This window comes from Rhineura floridana, chromosome 2, assembly GCF_030035675.1.
Source record: "Rhineura floridana isolate rRhiFlo1 chromosome 2, rRhiFlo1.hap2, whole genome shotgun sequence".
Lineage (NCBI taxonomy): Eukaryota > Metazoa > Chordata > Lepidosauria > Squamata > Rhineuridae > Rhineura > Rhineura floridana.
In genome coordinates, this window is record NC_084481.1 from 47,780,173 (window position 1) to 47,787,339 (window position 7,167).

The 7,167-nt window shown below is 42.9% G+C and overlaps 1 protein-coding gene across 1 annotated transcript in view; it reads right to left on the reverse strand.

Moving 5' to 3' along the window:
- The window catches only part of XIRP2 (xin actin binding repeat containing 2), a 91,557-nt gene extending 90,891 nt beyond the window's left edge, over positions 1-666 (reverse strand). Inside the window, exon 1 of the mRNA XM_061608580.1 lies at positions 470-666. The gene's annotated coding sequence lies outside the window, so the exon portion shown is untranslated. The remainder of the gene's footprint in view (positions 1-469) is intronic.
- Positions 667-7,167: the final 6,501 nt, after the last annotated feature.

Below are 7,167 nucleotides of genomic sequence, written 5' to 3' on the forward strand. Positions count from 1 at the left end.
TAAATGTGCTTCTTGCAAACGTTTGGGCGGCAGGGGTTTTGAGCTCCAGCTGCAAGCCCTCAAAAAGCAGTAATGGTGATTAGATGCTGACAAATCTACCCATGCTGAACTCAGCACATGGGGTTTGCAAGCACACAACCTGTTCAGCCCACAGCAGCACAGCAGCTGGAAGTCGGCACAGGCTAATACAACAATGTGTGGCTGCCCCAGGTTGAAACTGGTGTGTGATTCCAGGTATTAGCATGACATTTTTTGTTGTTGATGATTCTAAAGTAGCATTTAAATGCCACTCCTCTACGATTGCCCAGCACTTGTCCTGGTATCTACAAATGACGTGCTGTATTTATAGGATATACAATGCCCACATGAAATTCATGCCTTGGAAAAGAAGCAGCTTCTTTTCACAGGTCTCACACAGAAACGTCTTGTCTCCATCTGACAAACACAGAGTTCTATGAAACCCACTTACCTTTCTGAATGTTCAGAACTCAGAGAACTGCAGCCTTGTTGCAACTGAAAAGTCTTTATAGTCCTCTCCACACAGGCTTGTTTTCCTTGGTTTTCTTTGTCAGACAAAGTTCCCAGTCCCCTGAATATAGAGTCTAGTGGAGACCAGCTCCACTGAAACACGCACCTCTCCCTTCTCTAAAGCAAGTGGATTGAGACAGCTGATTTTATTTTAGCCCTGCATGCACAACATGGCACTTGGCACCTATTTTTAGGGACTGAGGCCTGCTGAGCCTGTGCCTGAGTCAACTACTTGTTCTAGAAACCTGTTAGTAAAGGCCATCTTAAGAGTGTTCTTTTGTCATATCTCTGTGCATGGCATAACCACTTGTTCAGTCAATCAAACTTTCACTTACCTAAGCCTCTAGCCATTCCTTCTTAAATTTAAATCAAAAACAAAAAAACCAAGAACCCAGACTAGCCTACCATTTTTATTTTTTATTTTCCTTTGAATAAACATTTTTACCTCTTTCCCTTACACACCAGCTTATTCTGTGAGAGAATGTTGAGTGTTTATTTTACGCTATGAAATACATTTCTCATAAAGTAGCATATTAAAGCATCTAGATGTGCACAAAAAACAGTTTGTTAAATCAAATTGGCCCTGACTGGAACAGGGGACTTAGGGTTTCATGTTTAATCTGAGCCAAAGTTCAGTCCCAGAACTTGTTTGAGGTGGCAAGCTCACTGTGAAGTAGCCATAAAGGAGGCAATATATCTAAGCATGTGTTTAATTTTATTTCTCATAAACGTCACCGTAATTACTTATTTATGTAATGTGCACATTTTTTAAAAAAAACACTCAGTGCAAGGACTTCTGTGCCACTCCTGTTGGCAGACAGGCAAGCAGAGAGAAATTTGCTCAAAAAGCCTTTTAAAGCGGATTCCTCTGACATCCCTACCTACAGAGATACATTACCCACCTCACAAAACAGTTGCAGCAATAGATTTGTTTCTGCCCCTCCCTCTAATGAAAAGACTAATAGTAACGAGAAGACTTGGTATACTATGAATCAAGTTCAGTAATAAGGAGCAGTGAAAATCTGTTAACAAGAAGGATAACACATCCCAGGGAAGGACCCAGAAGAATCAGGACACTGCTGTTGTTCAGAGTTTTAAAAAAGATTATTTTATGTAGTGATGCGAGGATAAAGTCTTAAAAGTCATATATACATTTATATCTCCTAATAGGAAGAAAACTATGTTGATAGAAGATATGATATGTTCCCAGGATGGTATGTAATCATCCTATACACAATTTAAAGCCAGGTTTTAAATAGTTCTGCACTATCCTCTTAAGTCACATTTCATGAATGTGTGAAAGAAGATTCCTTAAGGAGGTGAGCAGCTAATAGAGAATAGAGGCCTCTTATCTGACCTTTCACAACCCACCTTTTGTTTTCCTATCCCATTCAGTCAAGCAACAACCTGCTTATTTATTATTTTTTATTATTATTGATTATATTAGGAGAAATTGCTTGTGAAAACATACATTAGTCAAAACTGCTGACAAAATGTGTTTGTTAGGAGAAATTTGCATTAAAATGCTAAATAATTTTCATGAGGATTTTTTTTAAAAAAATTGCTAATTGCTGCAGAAACCTGGAAAACTGAATTTAAGATTGGAAAAATGAGAAGCAGAGAGAACCAACACTAACTGATTCTTTTCTCCCTATTCTTGGTAAGAACATAAGAAGAGCCTGCTGGATCAGGCCAATGGCCCATCTAGTCCAGCATCCTCTTCTCACAGTGGCCAACCAGATGTCTATGGGAGACCACAAGTGGGATCTGAACATGCAAGAGCACTCTCCCCTCTTGTGGTTTTCAGAAGCATGCCACCTCTGACCAACACTCACATGTCCCTCTCTACGTCCAGGCTTGCAAGAGGCATTATCAGTGTTCAAGACCAGTCAAAAACACTCCAGAAGGGTGCAAACAAAGGGCTGGATGAAGAGTGTGGCTCAGGAGGGTGTGTGGCCTAGCAAAAGTCCTGAGAACTAGACAGGGAGCCTGAAGGACTGCATTTGGTCCCCGTTCTTGGGGTTCCACATCCTAATGTCACACTTTGAGAAGTCCTAACTGTTCCCCACCCCCATTTTTTGTGAGGAGCTTAACAAAGCACAGTTTGAGAATCTCAGCTCTAGATGGTTTGGGGTTTCCCCCCCCAAATCAATAAGCATGAGTTTAAACAGTATGAACTGTAGCTAAGATTCAGCAAGGAAGTTAAGTATGTGATCCAGCTAGTATCAGGCATGCATATGGCTTCTCACCTTTATTTCTACCAGATATTTGGTTGAAGCAATTAAAGCCTGAAGTAATTAAGGGTAACAATCCACCTTGATTGATCACATGGCAGCATTTTCACACATTTGTGAAAGGAGAGCTGCAATTATGATGTGAATAACATAGACCTGGCTGTGAGTGAAATAACCAGCATTGTTCCCCTACCTATTTTTACTGAAAATTTTTTATGTTGATAGCAGCACCCAGTGTGGAAGAAACAGACCCAAATGGTCAAATGGAAGACAAATCTGTCATATGCAGAATTTAAACCCTGGAGAGATAAAATAATATCTGAAGTATGCCTCTCTCTCTCTCTCTCTCTCTCTCTCTCTCCCCCCCCCCTCTCTCATGTGCAAATAAAATGTCAGGCAAGAGGTTTTAAATAAATAAATAAAAATAATCTTATTTACAAACATGACAAGGAACGAGCACTATGCGCTGACATCAGCTCTCCAAATGCTTGTCTGATTTAAAGGAAAACATACCACTGAATATTGCTGAAATAAATTCCCTGGAATAGGTGTATAGAATCCAAGTCCTCTAGCACACAAAGTGGTATAAATGAGCTATCACTCTGGGGGTGACATTCTTGTAAAACCAGCATAAGTGTAAGGTGAACTCTGTCTATGACTATTCACATTTTTCAATTTATGTTAATCCAACGGAAGCTAGCTACTAGTACTTACTGCCATTGTTTGTCATTTACAGTTTCTATGCTCTAAACAAGTATAATTTCAAGGTTGATGGAAGCCATGTCCCAACATAACTGAGGGGTTTTAAAAAAAGAAAAAGGCCTAACCTTCACTTCCTTTCAAAGAGTACAGCTAACAACATCCATCTCTTGTCTTTTACTAGGCGAGAATGTTCAGATCCTATTTTAGCTTCCTTTCCCATATTCAAATACATTATCTTCTTCAGCCACGAATCCGGTTAACAGCAAATGACACTAGCCGGGAGGGGAGGGTGGTGGTAATTAACAGTTGCTGGTAGTATTCAAATTGTGTAAATTGCAGGGTGATCCTATGATCCTGGTATGCTGGGCAGCTACTATGCACTGGCATAATGTCATGATCCCGTGTTCAAACCAATAACCAGGTCAATAGCAAAATAGCTGCAGGAACTAAAAGGAATGTGCCAGTGCCAAAAGCCACTCCCACAAGCATTCCTGGAATCTCTACTGCCAACTGTCAATCATACTAGTGACACCTCTGATTGTGCATAGAAAGCACCACTCAGTTCATGGTGGTTGGATGTTCTCATTAGGCACACACAGCCTCCACAAACAATGCACAAGCAGCCGTCCAGAAATAGAGTGCAGTGCCTCCCCCTGCGCAAACTGCGCAAATTGTCATGCTGCTACAGGGAGGAGCCCTGTGTGGTGAAGGTCAGGGTAGATGGGATAGAGCCCTGCTGTGAGAAGCGTGCTTCCACACATTTTATATTTTACATAGCACTGCATACTACAGCACATATGAAATGTGGCCTCTGTGCAGGGAGCCAGCATTGTGCAAGGAAGAGAGGCAAGGACTGGACGCACAATATAGGACAGAATTTACAGCAGCAAATTCATAGCAGGCAGCACTGGGAGCTGCCCAGTTGTTCACTGGAAAAGGACAATGGGAAAACAGGAGATGTAGTGTTGAGTCCCACCCCAGGTAGATGTGACTGTGGCTGTTACAATGTACAACCTACTTTCTTGGGATCCTGCTGGACATTTTAAGGACATTTTCTTTTTCTATGATTGATTTTAATTGTTTTTCCCCATTGTATGTTTCATGAAATTGTAACGTTTAAAATGGTTTTTTGCAACATGGCTCAGATGCAGAGAATTGTGGGGATTTCATTTTGGGAGGAGATGGGCCTCTGAGTGAGTGGAACTTTTAGGTTTCGTTTGTCAGCTGCAACTAATTAGGAGGCTTGAAGAACAGCACCTGGTTATCTCTGTTATCTGGTGAGAGCCTGGTACTCAAGGCCATGCGGGCCTGAGAAGAGTTGAGATCAGGAAGGGATGGGGGCCTGCTAATGCGTGAAAAGTGAAGAAGCTTCGGGAACATTACTTCATTAGAAAGCCCCCTGATTGGCTGAATCATTGTGAACTGTTGCTAGGTTTTTTTCCTTAAGTATAGGGGGTGAGACCCATAGTCCTTGTTCCCCTGGTTTCCATCTAGACGGGTGGTTACCTGAGTGGGGTTACACCGCTTTCACTATCCTACTTATGTCTCTCTGAGGAGAGATGAGATTTACAGCAACTACCTCTTCAAGTAAGTAGAATAGGCCAGTTAGTTTTGTTATTTTCTGTTGTGTCTGAACTCTCTTATATGTCTTACCTACATCCCTGATTGGATGAGGGGTTTTGAGGAATTGTTTTGCTGCTATTAATTGTGCATTTATATTTTATTAATAAAGCTACTTCTTATTACCTATGTGTGTTCATTGAGTGAGAACAATTTGGTTCTGAATCTAGCACCTTGACCACTGACCACAAATTACCAAGAGTGTATTTTGGCTTTTCCAGAGGCTTCTGGACAAGGAGTGCCTGTTTGGCTCTTGTCTTTAAGAATCCTTGGTTTACCTATGTCTGGGCTCTGGGTTTCCCCTAACTCAGAGTGAGAACCAGTTGAAGGGATGGTGGCAGCCTATCTTCTACCTTGCAGGGTTGGTGTTGGTTTGCACAGCCTTGGCAAGGGGAAAAATTGGGTTCCGGATCAATTGCCCAAGGTGGGGTGATTGGGTTCGAAGCATGTGCCTGACCTCGTGGGGGTGCAGGCCATGACAGTACACTTTTTATAATTTTAGAGACTTAAGTAATTCAGAGACTTAGGCATGCCAGTGGTGGAGGTAGTATGACAGATGTGACTCTTACCTTTGTACAGTAGGCTATGTGAAGTTTGAAAAATCTAAAGGTCACGGTATTGCCTATTTGCCTAAATACTGCTTGTATCTGTCTGTTTGCTTAAAAGCTTAAAGCTCGCATTTTGAAATAAGCATGGTCAGTGGACTGTGACCCACTGATTAACATACGCTTGCAAAAGTAAGAATTAACCGTTTGACCTTAGGAAAGAGTAACTATACTATTGATTAAGCAGAGCATAATAAACGATGGGTGTAAAATTAACCAGCTTGTTTTGTAAAGGGTATAAAAAAACCTGGTTTGGGGGGGCTCAGGGCTCTCTCATGCCTCACCCCTTGTGTGAAGTGTATGGTTTGCCTTTACTTCAGTAAATAAATAAGGAGCCTTGAACTCGATTTTACCCGCGCATGTGTTATTATTCTCCACCTGGGAGAACGTGTAGCATTTTTGCTACAACAGTTTATGGCGCCCAACGTGGAACTCCCAGGTCGTACTGGGGAGCCTTTTTCTCCATCTCTTGCCCTGTGATCATGAGCTCACCGCCCAGTTTTGGCGGGATCCTGGACCGAGCAGGGACTGGTGGCTCCCCGGGCGATAAAGGAGCCTGTAGAAGAAATGGGTAGGTCGACTTCAACACCAAATGCCAGTGCTGGTGAGTATGTCCCGGGACTGAGAAGTAGAGAAAAGCGCTTGGGAGGAAGGTAGAGATAGGTTGGGATGTGTCTGGGAAACGGAACCTGTGTGTTTGGTTGGTGAATTTGTGTATGTGGCTGGAAGATGACTCTCGTGCCTGGCGAGTGGGAAACCACGTTATAACCCTTGCACGGTGAAGCATGCCCGGCTTGATTGAGCCCATCCTTTGCAAATGTGGGTAGCATGGCCCCTCAGCGGCAAACTGCTCCCAGACCTGTGGGACGTGGAAGTGCGAGAAGTGTGGTCGGTTGTTAGTAAAGGTTCCACATAGAGGATAGTGCTCCCTGATAAGTCCTTGCACAGCAAGGCAGGTATAGGCTTGCGCACCCACACACAATGAGATCCCACCTAGGTAAAACATGGGAAGTACATTTAGTAAAGTAAAAGTATTAGCTGAGAGAACCCTGGTTAGGAAGGATGGGTCAGGGAGGGAGCATCCCTGACGCCAGCCCGTTGGGCATCATGAGTAAACTCTGGGACAAAGGGAAGCTCCCAGTGCAAGTAGGCATGACGAAGAAGCGCATGCTCGTATTGTGTACCCGGGAGTGGCCCGAGTACACTGCGGGTTTAGAGAAAACCCAGGAAAGATGGCCCATGTGGGGCTGTTTCCAGCCGGGACTGTTAGGAGGGGTCCACGGCCAGATTATTGAAAAGAAAAAGAAAAAAGCCTAGGCAAATGGATTTTTTGGATTTGTGAGAGCATGTGTAAAGATGGATAGAGTTAGAGACCAGGGAACTATGAGGAAATAGAAGTGCAAAAGTTAGGTATTTCCTAAAGAAAGCCCCATATGCCCATTACAGGGAAGGGGAAAGTAAGGCTACTGAGTATGTTG